Source organism: Malania oleifera, chromosome 11 (genome assembly GCF_029873635.1).
Source record: "Malania oleifera isolate guangnan ecotype guangnan chromosome 11, ASM2987363v1, whole genome shotgun sequence".
NCBI lineage: Eukaryota > Viridiplantae > Streptophyta > Magnoliopsida > Santalales > Ximeniaceae > Malania > Malania oleifera.
The window spans coordinates 5,141,221-5,156,913 of record NC_080427.1 but is presented as its reverse complement, the minus strand read 5'-3'; positions in this window follow the sequence as shown (position 1 = coordinate 5,156,913).

Below are 15,693 nucleotides of genomic sequence, written 5' to 3'. Positions count from 1 at the left end.
TTTTATAGTTTCTTGTTAGGAATTTTTATAACTAGGTTCTGATACCAATTGAAATGAGGAATAACTTCCTAAGAGGGGGGGGGGTGAATTGGATTCTTTTTAAATTTTAATGATTTTTAAGCTATTGATTTTAATTACCCAGAAAACAAGATATATAAACGATAACTACACTTAAAAATACTGAAATTTACATTTACAAGTCAATTAAAGAAATCAACGTAATTCAATCACTCAACCAAAAATATTAAAGCTTTACTTGATTTTTCTGTAAACTCTTAGTATGCATTTTACTTGATCAAGATTTCCGCAGATTAACCAACGTACTTCCTTTTTGGGTTTCCGCAAATGATTAATCAAAACATACTTTCTAAATATCAAGTACCTTTGTTTCTTTCTCACTTAAGAATCTGCAACCTGCACATTTAAATCAACCACAATAGCAAGTAAATAATATAAAGTAAAGTAGAGAGAAAGACACAAGATTTTTACGAGGTTCAGCTTCAACACAACCTACGTCCTCACCTTTGGCAAAACACCAAAGGATTCCACTATATCAGTTCCGTTACCTGGTGGAACAATACCAATTTACAACCACTCTTTCTGTTAAGCTAGAGCCCGCCTCTCCAAACAATAACCCCTTATTTGGTCCAACGATTCAACAACTCTGAATCGTTTAAGAATGATGATAAAGAAATTTGTGTACAAAAAGAGAACTCTCATAATAGAGTAGATTGGTACAATGAATAACTCACTTATACTCAAAGTAATTCGAATATAAGAAATTTGAAGCTCAACGCTTAGTATGAATTATGAAATGATTTTTCAAAGAAAATGAAAGATTCTGATTTTTTAAAGCTTTGCTTAAAAAATATAAATCAATATCAAATCAGAAAGTTTAAGCACAAGAAAATTTTAGATCCTTTGAGAAATTTGAATATTTGAAAATCACTTGATCTAAAAACCTTTGAAAAGTAGATTGATCTAAAAACCTTGAAGGTTGCTTGATCTTAAACTTTGAAGATTGCTAGATCTGAAACTTTGAAGATTTCTGGATCTGAAACTTTTGAAGATTTCTGGATCTGAAACTTTTTAGAATTGCTTAATTTCAAAAACCTTTCAATATTGCCTCTATGATCATTATTTTAAACATTTGAAGCTTTTGACTATTTATAGATGTTTTTAGAAGCCATCAATTACTCCCAAAGATTCTTAAAATTCATTTCCAAATATTTTGAAATAAATATGTTTAAAAACATGGTTAAAAAAATCTTCCTTTCTTAAGCTCTTTTTATTTGTTAAAAAAAACTTTTTAGAGTATATATGTTTAAAAAAATATTTTTGATTTTCTATGAGCTTCAAACCACTTTATATTTGAGTTGTACCTTTGAAGTAGTTACATTAAGAACATCCTAAAATATAATTCTTTAATCTTCAATCTTGTTCTTCCATTATCTTTGTTGTTTCAATCTTTTATTTGAGCTTTTCACCAGCATAATTTTATTCTTCATGCTCTTTGTAATCCATAAGCTTTTCTTTGTGTTCTTCAAGGATTCTTTGTAATCCATAACTATACTTGTGTTCTTCAAGAATTCTTTGTAATCCATAGGCTTTTTTATGCACTTGGGCTTTGTCACTTTCCTGAAAAAATTTTACTTGAAACGTATTAAACATATCATTGATTTGTTATCATCAAAATAAGAATTGTAAGCCTTATTAGGCCAATACCAACATATAAATTTTTGACTTTTTAACTTGAGACGTACCTTCATACGTTACTTGGAGCTTCTCCCACATTTCCTTTGTGGTGTTGCATCCACAAATATGGGTGTATTCTTCATCACTCACGGCATAATAGAGAAAATTTTTTATTTTGTAGTTTTGTTGAACCAATCTTGAGTCGGTGTCTGACAACTTCTTGTTTGGTATGAGCTCACCATATTTATTTTTTGAATATGTAATCTCCTTCGGTGATCACATTCCACATTTTCAAGTTGTATGATTGAACGAAGATTGTCATTCGATCTTTCCATGCCAGGTAGTTGCCTCCGTTGAACTTTGGTGGACAATCAATAGATTGTCCATGGAAAACATATCCGCAGTTTGATCTTTGCACCCTAGATGTTACTTCGAAGGTCAACTGACTCGCTTCTGATACCACTTGTCTGCCCGGGTGTGCGTTTAGAGTGGGGTGAATAGATGTTCTTCGTACTTTCCATGGATATGAAAATTTTCTATAATCACAAAATTATCCTGGCAAGAAGCAAGAGTGTTATATCATAATTTATTTTCAAAAAAAATAATAACAAGTAAGCAATATAAATGAGATAGGATGAGAAAAGCTTAACACGGTGATATTTACGTGGTTTGGCACCAAGCCTACGTCCACGCTTTGAGACCAACTCAAGGATTCCCAAATCCATTAAATGATCTCCTTTCCAGCTGGAGAAGCCTTTACAACCAGAGTACACAACCCAGCTGCTCACCAAGAGCTTACAACTATGGTGTTCACTAAGAAGCACCCTCCAATGGCTCACAAAGAACCTCCCAATACAATGAAACAAGAGATATAGATACAATACAAGGTGCTCTTTCTTGAGCTGATAATATAAATTTAAACCTCACACTACTCTCTCTTTGCAAATGATGTGTAAACAAGAGTAAGGAGCAAGAGAGCTTGAGAGCAAAGATGAAACCCTAGAATGAATGCTCAAATGAATGTTTTCAACAACCAAAGTGCTTAATTAATTTTCAATGAATGCTAAAGGCATATATTTATGGCTAAAGAGATGAGCAGCACTATGGAGAGCCATTGGGAATTAATAGAGAAAGAACAAGCCCAAAACTAGCCATTATTGAACATTTAATGCCTTCTGCTCAAGGCCGCTGGTCGACAATACACCTCCAATGGTCGACCATACACCATCAATGGTCGACTGTTCCCTTGCCATGGTCAGCAATACACCATCAATGGTAAACCATTCCCTTGCAGTGGTCGACCATTCACTTGATTTGTGAAAAAGTTTCAGCTATTGGAATTTATGGTCGACCATTCCCCTGTAGTGGTCCACCAGTCATCTGGTCTTTTCATAAAGAAGGCTACTGAAATGTCTGGTCGACCATTCCCCTATTGTGGTCGACCATTCACCTAGTCTTTCACACTAACGAGCCTCCAAATGAGCAAACTAATGCAAGGACAAGTGCCGATGAAATATGCTCGATCTAATGATGCTAAAAACTTGTCCAAAATGAGTTTGAGGTTGTCTTGTTTAGAAAACTAAGTTTGATAGCTCGTTTGACTTCTTATGCAATTAAGTGACTCTATTTGCATGTGTAAACTCGATTTTCATGTTCTAACCTATTACGAACTAAATGAATATGCAATTGCTCATCGTTTGCAAGTTACTCTTAAACATGTCACACACACAAGAGTTACAACATTAATCCTACCTCTCACACAACCCAACAATTATACAAACAATATACGATTTCATATACACTTTGGTTGGTTGTGCTCCAGATGTTCTATGTATTGAACTTTGGTAGTGGTCATTTGCTCATTGCTTCTTCGATATACGTCTGACCCTTGTGCTTGCTTTGGGAATTGTCCTGTATATCTGAATTGAACTTGAGAAAAAATACAGACCTAAGAACCACTAATGGGTTGTTGTCATCAAAACAAGGTGGAATGAGAACCCTTAGCCACTAGGGCAAACATAACATGCATGCTCCATACACGTAATGCTTTAATTACGGTAAAACTAATGTTTTATATTCACATATATTTTAGATGAATTCATAAATATTTTTTTACACATGCATAGAAGTTTTGAAATCTTTAAGGATGTGGTTGAATTATTTGATAAAATACTTGAATCAATGTGGTATATGGAAGGTTGTCATTGATATCTTTGCACAATATGGTGGCTTTGATAATGTATTAAATGTATTTACAATTTGTTTGGTTAAAAGGAATTTAGACTGGAATAGAATTGTAATTCCAATCCTAATTCTTTTTTCTATGTTTAGTTACTTAGTAAATGAGTGGAATATAGATTCCTTCCGAATGAACATAATTCTTGTTTAAGGAATGAGATTTCCCTTAGGTTTTCACTAGAATGAGCATTCCATTCCAATCTTTTCATATTCAAAGACAAAAAGCCTATACTAGAAATAGTTTATTGCAGGAGAAATGTCTCCCAATGCCTCAAAAAAATTACACACCTTCTTCCTCCCTTCCCCCCTCCCATTGTCCACCCCTTCTTTAGCTCCAACTCTCCCATCCCTAAGACTCTATTTTTGAGCTTTTAAATCTTTGCAATTCTCTTTGACTCATTGATCCCTTAACAGGCTCTATTCCAAGTGTTATGCAAATCAATGTGTAGTAGAAACAAAAAACCATTCAGATCGTACAATGCAACAACCAATGATAAATAATACAGGAAACACAATCACATGGATTATATGAAAGCAATAAAACAATGACACAAAGGATTTATGTGGTTAGGCAATGCCTACGTCCATGGGAGAAAACGGCTGTGATTTTCACTATCTTTTGTCAAAAGACTTAGAGTTACAACATATAACATTGTATATATGCTAATCCTTTTCAAATCCAGCAAGTTGTCCCCCTGAAACCCAATATATTCAACTTTCCTATTCAAAATTCAAAAAACAACACTAGGTAACTAAGCCATACCATCGACTGTTTTAGACAAATTGTTGTTGGTTTATTCCCAAGACCAAACTATCAATGTAACCGTTGATGGTCTCTACCAAACTATTGACAATTTCTTCTTAAACTCGAAACCATTGAACAAAACCATCGACGCTTTCCACAAACCTTCACCGATTTTTTTCTCAAGACCAAACTATTGATGCAACTTTGCAAAACCTGTTGACTTTTTGAGTCTGATCCTTGTTTTGATTATGACAAACTATAGCATCTCACCTTTGTAATTAGTGAATGTACAAGTTTATAATTTTGTAAGCACAAGCTACGAATGCAAAACGAAAGCCATAAAAGCACCTAAATGAGAATATATCAGCGTATTCCATGGGATTGCAATGGAGCAAAGTACAAAGACTTTATTTATTTTTGGGTTGTAATAATAATTAGGTTTCAGTTTGTGTCTGCATAATCATATGATTTGAATTAAAGCTCAAATGACCTTAGATTGACCATAGGACCTCCAAGTAACATTAAAAACCTTTTTCATAAAATTCCTTACTTATACAAAGGTTTTTAAATGGTTTTGAAGTTAAAATAAGGAAAAAACTAATTTTTACAAAGGGGTTGGTCAGCTAACCAGTAGACTAAATAGTATAGATGAGTGATTTTATCGATCAATTCGTTCTTATCTTAAAAAGTGTTCAACATGAAAGTTGTGGGAATTTCTCTTAGCTTTCGTTTTATACTAAGAACGTCCAAATTGGAGTTATACAAAAAATGTTATGGCCAAAAATCAGAAAGGTGTCTATAATAGAAAAAACTCCCTTTATGTTTCTTCTGTCTCTTTGATGAGCGTTTTTCTCAATCCATAACTTCTTATCTTCAAAAGTGTTAACATGAAGTTATGGGAGTTTTTCTTAGCTTTATGTTGATGCTAAGAACGTTCAATTTTGAGTTGTATAGAAAATGTTATGGTCAAAACACTGAACGGTGTCCGCATAGAAAACTTGAGGACAGCCGACCAGGGCTTGGCCTCAGCCGACCGAAGCTCGCAGATTTCAAGCCTCAGTCGACTGAGCTTGGCCTCATCCAATTGATCCTCTCTGGAAAGTGTCCCAACAGCAAAAAAGTGGCTAGTTTTTGGAAAATAATAATATTTTAACCCCCCCGCCCCCCAATGTTGGAGAATCAATTGGAAAGTTTAGTTAAATATTTGTGTGATTCTCTCTCATCTTTTACCCCATTTTATGCTTTAAATTTGTTCTTTCCCATGCTTTTCTTGAAAATATTTTTGAGGAAAATCTTTTTGGGGGTTTTATTTGAAAAGGCTCTAGCATATATCATCTCTCATATGTATTTTGCTTGATTGCCTTGTTTTTCAAATGTGTTTCAAAAATCAAACTTCTCCCATTATTTTATTTGGAAAATATTTTTTTTTGGGGGGAAAACTTTTTAAGAGGTTCTTGGAAAGCTTGAGCATGTATTTAACTCATATTTACATTTCTTGAAAGCTTCCTTATCTTTGAGAGATTTCAAAGTTCAATTTATCCTATACTCTTCATTTAAAAAAAATTTTAGAGAAAAAATTGTTTATACAAGAAAGGCTTGAGCTTGAGCATATATTTACACACACACACACACACACATAGACAGCCATATTGTTTGAAAGCCTACTTGAAATTTATTTTCAAAGGTCAATCTTGAAGAAATATCTTTCTCCCACTTTTCATTCTGAAACATCTTTTGGAGAAAATATTTTAAGTCATTCAAGAACACTTTGCGCATGTATTTATTGATAGACATTTTTCTTCAAAAGCTTCTTGGGAAAGCCTTGAGCATACGTTCATATATGTATTTGCTTGGAAGGCTTGATTAATTTTTGTATTGTTTGAAAAGAAGAAATCATTTTCCATACTATCATCGATTTATTGGAAAAATATATTAAGAGGATTTTTATAAACTCTACAAAACTTCATTGTTTAAATCATATAAGAATGCATTTAAATTTCAATGTGTACATTTCAGCTTATTTTAGAAGCACTTTTTTTTTGTACACAAACTTTCACATCTGTGAACTGGTTTGGCTCATGCCCAGTTAGGTGAGTTGGGGAGACTCTGCCTCATAAGGAAGAAGTAGTTTAGCTCAGCTTGGTGAATTGATATGGGGAGACTCCGCCCCGTAAGAAGGAACTAGTTTAGCTCAGCTTGGTAGTTGAGTTGAGGAGACTCTGCCCTGTAAGGAGAATCAGTTGGGCTTCACCTGGTAAGAGATCTAGGGAGACTCCACCTTGTAAGGAGAAGTGTAAACGGCTTCTGCTCTACTTGTTTAAGTGAGCAAGTTAGTGGAATCCTTGGGACGTTTGCCCAAGGTGGGGACATAAGTAGGATTTGCCAAACCTCAACAACAAATCTTCTCTCTCTCTCTCTCTCTCTCTCTCTCTCTCTCTCTCTCTCTCTCTCTCTCTCTCTCTCTCGTCCACACTTTATCTTCCATATGTGCATGAATGTTCATTTATCGCATTAATTATTTAGCATACATACATTTAATTTAAATGGGATATGTTCCACACGTGTATGTTTGTATTCTTTATTTAATCATTTTACATACACAACTCTGTTTTGAATGGGATATGATTTGTGGTGAATCGACAATCTTAATAAGCCAATTTTTTTTTTTTAAAACCCAATTCTCTTTGACTCATTGATCCTTTAACAAGCTCTAATCCAAGTGTTGTACAAATCAATGCACAGCAAAAACAAAAAAACCATTCAGATCATACAATGCAACAACCAAAGATAAATAATATAGAAACCACAATCACACAGACTATATGGAAGCAATAAAACAATGACACAAAAGATTTACGTGGTTAGGCAATGCCTACATCTACAAGAGCAAACGATTGTGATTTTCACTATCTTTTGTCAAAAGAATAAGAGTTACAACATTCAAAATTGTATATATGCTAATCCTCTTTAATCCCTGGAGGTTTTCCCCTAGAAACCCAATCTATTCAACTTTTCAATTCAAAATTTGAAAAATAGCATTGGGTAATTGAGCCAAGCTATCGACTATTTCAAACAAACTGTTAACGATTTATTCCTGAGACCAAACCATCGACGGTTTCTTCCTAAACCTAAAACCATAAAAAAAATCATCGACTGTTTCAAACAAACCGTCCCCAGTTTCTTTTTGAAACCAAACCGTTGATACAACTTTGCAATACCATTGATAGTTTCTTATGCAAACTAGTTTCTCTATTTTTCCACCATGTTTTCTTTGTACATGTATTCCAATCAAAATATAAGCAACATATTATAACAATCTCCACTTTGGAAAATATACACCCCTTAGGAGAAAATTGAAAAATTAACTCGTGGCTCCACTTGGGATAATAGGTTAGGAAGTTTCCCATCTAGCATTTGGAGACGTTAAGCAAGTCCAAGCAATGCTTGAACTTATCTATGGTAACATACTTTTTCATCACGTATGCTGCATTCTCAGAAGTGTGAAATTTCTTAAGCAAGAATTCAACAGAAGAAACCGATTCTAGGATCCTGTGAAACATCACATCTATGTGCTTGTTCCTCGCATGATACACCTAGTTCTTCGTCAAATAAATGGCACTCTGACTATTATAATGCAACTAAACTCCAACTTGCTAAATACCCAGCTTCTTGATCAATCTTGTAAGCCACAATACTTCCTTGGCAGCTTTGGCTACTGCTATATACTTTGGTCGATTGTAGATAGTGCAACTAGAGACTATACCATGGATCTCCAACAAATAGGCCCTCCCACAAGGGTGAGCACATATCCTATTTTAGACCTCTAGTAATCCAAGTTCCCGATATAGTTTGCATCCACATATACTAGAACTGATGGATCACTCCATTGCCTACTGAACATGATGCCATAGTGAATAGTACCCCACAAGTATCTAAAAATCCACTTGACTACATCCCAATGCTGTCGACCTAGATTGAAAGAAACTTGCTCACCACATTAACAACTTGTGCAAGATCCGGTCTTGTACATTCTGTTGAATTTTTGAGTCTGATCTCTATTTTGATGCTAAAAAAATACAGTGAACTTATGTGTGTATTTAGCATGTGAACAAGTCCATACTTGAGATTAAACATAAAGGACAGCGAAATGAAAGCCAAGACGGATCTTAGAGCTTATTTCGTGTGGCATATTCCATGGATGACAGATGAGCAAAAGAAGAAAGAAGAAGATAGTTAATTTTTATTGTAATTTCATTTGGTTTTCTGGTCTGTAATATTATGGTCTGTAATAACTGCATCTCATGCATGATGGGTTTATGCTCAAAGGCCATAGTCTATCCATAAGGAAATCTAATGACCATAGGAACCATCTCCCATATATCTTAAATGCCTTATTCTTATTCACACTAGATTGATGAAGCATAGAGACCAAAACATGACTTAAATGCACATTTTAAGTGATCTCGGTCAACCCAACCCTTGGCAGTATAAATGCCTCAATTAACTGAACCGATTAGAAGTCAACAAGTTGACTTCTTACGGTCGACTATTCTAAAATGAATGCATCGTCCTTGGTCGACCGAACCAAAATGTGTTTGAACCCCAATAGTTTGATCGACCATTTGTGTAGTTCAAATTGACCACGGCTGCTCGAATGACATGAGCGGTCGACCAAACCTTAGCCATGGTTGACCGAACCTACGAAGGGTTCAAAATTGCCTTGAGACGATCAACCATATCTGCAGTTCAAAAGTGTCATGGTCGATTGAACTCAGCAATATGGTCAACTGAACCCTGAATACGGTCGACCGAACCTCTTGGGTTGGTCAACTTTTTACCACAAGTAAATGAGTTTAATTTTAATTAAACATCATTAATCTTTTTATAAAATAACCTTTATGTCCCCAATGATTATTTTTATTTATGAATATCCATAAATACCCCCTCATTTGTCTTAATTAGTAAGATATTAACAAAATCATTAGCCAAAAATTCATTAAAATTATTTTCACTCATAATACTCATATAGCTTATATTCTTCCAATATTTTGAGGCATATTGCTCATTCTCCTTATTCCTTGATTTGCAAAACTATCTTTTAAGGAGAATTATTTGTTATACTCCTTGGTTGCAAACCAATTGCAACTTGTTAAGGAGTTTAATCTCTTGATATTGTGCTTACATCTCATACATATTTTTGGTAGCTTAGAACTCTCTCATTGTGCATTGTTTGCAATTGATTTTAGAGATTAAGCTAGAGTGATTCCTGTACTATTTTATTGATAAATACTATTTAGAAGAACTCATATTTTGGCTTCTGAGTCTTGGAACTTTCATTGCCAGATTCAAAGGCTTGCTTGTGTTGTAATGACCCAAAGAATAACGGTATTTAAATAATAAAAAGGGAGGGGTATGGAAACAGTAATAAAAGGAGGCAATAGGCTTCATCGACGAGCGCATAAGGAAACCTCGTTGATAAAACCATGTCTTATCGATGAGAAGATACCGAGAGGGTTTTGTGCAATCTGAAATTCGTCGATGAGGAAGTAAGGCTCATCGACAAATTCACTTAATAACTCGTCGATGAGATGGCGTGTCTCATCGACAAATCCGGGCCCATAAATAGTGAAAACCCAAATTTTTCACATGAAATTTGCGCAGGAAACCTCTATTTCTCTATCTACACCCCTCTCTCCTTCTATCTTCAATCTCAGCCCCGTCTCTCACCGAATCAACGATCTGAAGCCACCGCGACGCTTCTGGGGAAGTTCTCTACAAGTCTGCCGGAGCAGATCATTGGTGGAGGTGGTTTGAAATTCATCCCAAATTTAGGGTAAGGTGTTATATTCAAAATATTCTTTCCATGCTGTTATAGGAAATGTTGTATGCAAGAAAATACTGATGTTTTGTTTTGGGGGATGTCGTTTTTAGGATATTAAGTGGAGAACCCTGCAGGTGTAGGCTAGAGTATTGTTGGGGCTTTTCAGAAACTAGGTAAGGGAAATATGCTATGCTATGAGATTTGATTATATTAACAAAAATTTTACATATGTGCATGTATACCAGTTATTATGTAGTTTTTACAGGATATGAGATTCTAAAGTATGTGTGGCCTGAGTAGATATTATTTAATGTAGAATTTTATACAATTTTTCCAGTATATGATGCTATACAGAATATATAGATATAACTGCATATTCATCGATATTATACAGGCAGATATAAGTACATATACAATTTTTATTCAGATAGCTTCCCAAATATATATATATATATATATATATATGTACACATATATTTATTCAGATCAGTATACATAGTATTTACAGAATGTTATGTGTTCCTAAATGTCATACCACTCAAAGTATACAGACAGATTACACAGATAGAAAGTATAGACATATTATACAATTATAACATCAAAATCCTACATATATTACAATATTTACATTCCAGATTAATTGTGTTATGGTTATTTTGGAAACATAATGAAAACAGTAAAAAGAGTATAGTATATATATATAGTATCAGATCCCTGTAGAAAGATTATAGACAGATAGAGTTATTGAGCACGATACTGTCACTATATATAGAATAGAGTGCAACCATATATCTCAGTTAGTGTGTGGGTACCATCAAACTGTCCTCGGTGAGGATGCAACTCCCTAATTCACTAGGTTGAGGGGGCCAGTTTGACGAGGTAGCAGCCAGTCCCGAGTAGAGGAGTGGATGCAGTTTAGCTGGGCTGAGGTAGTGTAGAGTATGACTTACCTGGAGGGCTGACCAGAGTTAAGTCCCGCCCACGAGCCACACAACCCTGTCATGAGGGTTCAAATCATGACATATGGAATCCCAGGGAAAGAACACAGTTATGTATGTGTATAAGTATACAGTTTTACAGCTTTTTTCGTATGTAGTATGATATAGTAGTATGAATGATAGAAAGCTCAAATGATACAAATATTTTAAGCTACTATACATGTGTTTTAGAGATTTGTCAGATCATGCAGTTTTAAATACTATTATTATAGCTTTACGACTCGATCGCCACACACTAGTAATAGCATATTTCCACTTACCGAGTGTCATCTCACCCCATTACTTTACCACTTTTCAGGTGAGTCAGCTAGGTGAGCAGATCAGGCTCGCAGATAAAGAATTGAATTGGTTACCCTAGTTGAAGGGTAAGTTTGTGACAGAATTTTTGTATTTTTGGGGTAGATGATACTAGAGGGAGTTATTGTATGTGGCTACGATCTGAATGTACTGAATTATGATATTTTTTGGTATATATGATTGTATGACTTGTATATCCACTGCGTAGATATGGTTATATATATGAAAAAAAATGGTGAGAATTTTGAGGTCGTTACATGTGTTATTTGCTAAATACATATATTTGCAAGCTAGAATCCCTTATCTCAATTGTGCTTAATACTTGGTATATATTGTGCCGAGATATTAGCATAGAAATTCAAGGTCTTTTGATTAGTTTTTTGTTGAATATATTATCTTAAATCAAAGGTATCACTCTCACGTATATACAGTATATATACATTGGTTGAGAGTTGACATATAGCTTGACGTTATCTCACTTAAGCATAAATCCTTATCATACGTGAGTGTGTTGAGCATACTGTTGTACATCATCAGTTTAGTGTTAGAAGTACATTTTTTTGTACACAAAATTATTGTTTGTCTATTGTATTCTCGACGGGTTGTCGGAAGAGGGAGACTAGCCCTGTGAATAGTCCCGTATTGCTCTGACTCTGTTAGTAAAGGATCAGACTGGTTCAGACCTGGTTAGGAGAGTTAGGTGCACCATCCTGGTAAGACATTGTAAACAGTGTCGCTCCACTCGTGAAGTGAGAAACTAGTGGAATCCCTGAGCTACGGCTTAAGGCGGGGATGTAGGCAGTATTGGCCAAACCTCGATAACATATTATGTGTCTGCTTTTAATTTCTCACACTTTATATTCATGCACATGTATGTTATATTTGATATATTGTGAATGATGTGCATGATTTAACTTCTGAATATTATTTTTATTTGAGCAATTGGTATATGCTTAGAAAGACCCTAGGTTGTGAAATATTGCTGATATCTAGTTTAACCTAGGAAGAAGTTTTAAAATTCCAATTTACCCCTCCTTTTAGGAATACAAAAATCCCAACAATTTGTATTAGAGCCTCATTGGACTAGACCTAAACGTTTTTAAAAAAGATTGCAATGGCTCAATTTGGTGTATCCCCATTTGGCACGATACCTTTACCTACTACCCCTCCATTTTTTTTGTGGTGTAAACTACACCCGTTGAAAAATTCGAATGGGTTTTTTTATAAAATCAATGGATTGAAGGGCCTGACATGTGATTATTAAAGGAATTTGTATGTTAGTAGTTGAAAATGATAATAGTTTAATGCATGCAAATTCACATGCCATAGATTTACTATATTGCGCTTTAGATTCTAATATTTTGCTTGAGATTATGGCATGTACAAGTGCAAAGGAAATCAGGGATAAGCTCGAAACGAAATATGGAGAATCCTAAGAGAATGAGACCACCATTCAGGAAGAGGTAAATGATAGGGCAATTTCACTAACAGACAGAGAGGTATATGATCCTATCTTAGCCTTTATAGATGATTCTGTTGCTGAATTCTTTGATATATTATATGATGAATCATTTATTGAATATAATGATAGTTCTGTTGATAATGCATGTGATGATTCTTATGAAAAATCTTGTGATATAACTTATGATGAATCATCTATTGTTTTTTATGATACTACTGCATGCAATGATTCATTTGTTAATGATTATAATAATTCCTAGGATGAATCACGTGTTGAATTGATAAATGAAAGCATGCCTTCATGTGAAAAACTGGAAAATGCTTTATCGAAAATGTATACATTTCTAGTTAGAATGTCTAATCATAAAATCTTCCTGAGAAATCAAAATAAAAAGGTGGCAAAACAATTAAATAAATTAAAAGAATATCATGCCATTTTAGAGAAGAAGAAGATTAAGAAAATATTAAAAATTATTTATCTAGAAGAAGAAATAGAAGATGATAAATCCTTAGGACTTAAAAAGAAAATTCTTTTCAAAAAGGAGTTAGGCTGTTTGCATAAAACCCATAGTCTGGCCTCATCGAGCAAAAATAGGACAAATAAGCATTGACCTTAAAAAAAAATCCAAAATTTTCTTATGTCGAAAAATGAAATGGCAATTTCAATTTACTTGTCCATATAAAAGTGCCAGAGGCTTAGATAAGGAGATGGCATGGGTACTTATCAAAGCGAACCCCGTAGGACTTAAGGAAGAGTGGGATCAAATAAGAATTAGATATTCATTTTAATTTTTTCCTTAGCTCTTAGGTTTAGGGGGTAGTGATGACCAAAAGGCTAGGAAGTGGTCAATGCTTAAAATATCAAATCTTAGTATTTACATTCACTATATAATATTGTTTTACTAAGAACCATTAGAGAATTACACTAATGTGGAAATACATGTAAGATATCCAATCTGAACTTAATGCTTCTATATCACAATAATTGGGTAAAATATGAAAGCATTGGCTATAGCATACACACCCACTTCCAAATGGACAGGGCATTCTTGCCTGGTATATAATGTTTAATGCTTATCCTGTGTTTTTATGAAAATCTAAAGTTAAGCATATTTTTATCCATTGAACAAGCCTGAGCTTTGGGGAATCCAATCCTGAGCTTTGGGGAATCCAGTCCTATACACGAGTAGTATAAATTGAAAGTCATTTGAACGTGGGCCTCTCATGAATTAAGATTCACAAGAAAAGAGGCTATATAGGCTTTGTACATTGAAAGAATATTGATTGTGACTTTTTGGTCCATTAAAGCCTATGCATTCAGGGCCAAGATTAAACCATTGAAAATCTTAAAAATCTTGGCTGATGGAATTCAAAAATAGAGAAAAGGCATAAAATGAATAAGTGCATAACTCAGGGGGAGCATTTCCATTTCATGGCTATATACTTTGAATGCTCTCATGATATTTAGATTCATATGCCCTTATGATAAACGCATTGCAAATTACTATCCATAACATACTAATTGGTTAAATATCTTTGATGGATAGCTTATGTTTTTTTTTTTTTTTTAACTATTGATTGCTACTGGATTGCATGCTTGTATTGAAAGTCTCCTGCATGGCGGATGTAATGATGTGAATTGCATGCTGGTAGTGGATTTAAGGTTGTTGCATGATTTATATGAATATTTTTTTGAAAAAAACTAGTTATTAGATACATGTTTATATGAAAATGTCTGATTTATAGACAGCATGTTGCCAAAATTTTGACAGGAATTTTCCCAAAATAAAACCTTGTCCAAAGATGATTATAATAAAATGAAAGTTAAAATATTTTTCAAAGGATCAGTGAAAATCAATTGAATAATTAAATTTCATCCTAGCATAATCATCAAATAGTTAGAGGAGCTCAGCTCCATCCTTATAAAAAGAGCATAAATGACCTTCATGCATCACTTTATATTGAGGTGCTTCTAAAAACCCTGAACATTATATCCCGTGCTTGAAGTTTTATGATTTGATATGGAATGTTCTTGTGTCATGATCTCTATAGCATGCCTTAATTTACATTCTCTGATGCATCTATGGTCTATAGGGACAACTATACTAATTAGATGATAAAATATAGTTCACAAATATTCAGTATAGTTGATTTAAGGAATACAAAAATAATTGCTTATACTACTTGGCATACTCAATGAGATTAATCTTGATTAGTATAAGAAATTCATTTCATCTAAGCTATGATTCAAATCATTAGGGGGAGCATCCAAAATTAAATAGTCACCTTGTTGTGCTCACAAATACTTTTAGCTTAGATCTGTTATGAACACTTGTGGCTTGTGCTTAAATGTGAAAATTTTATTGAAAATGTTAATGTGAAGTATGTTGTTAATCACTGTCACTTGTGTCACCATATTGTAATGACCCCAAAGATAT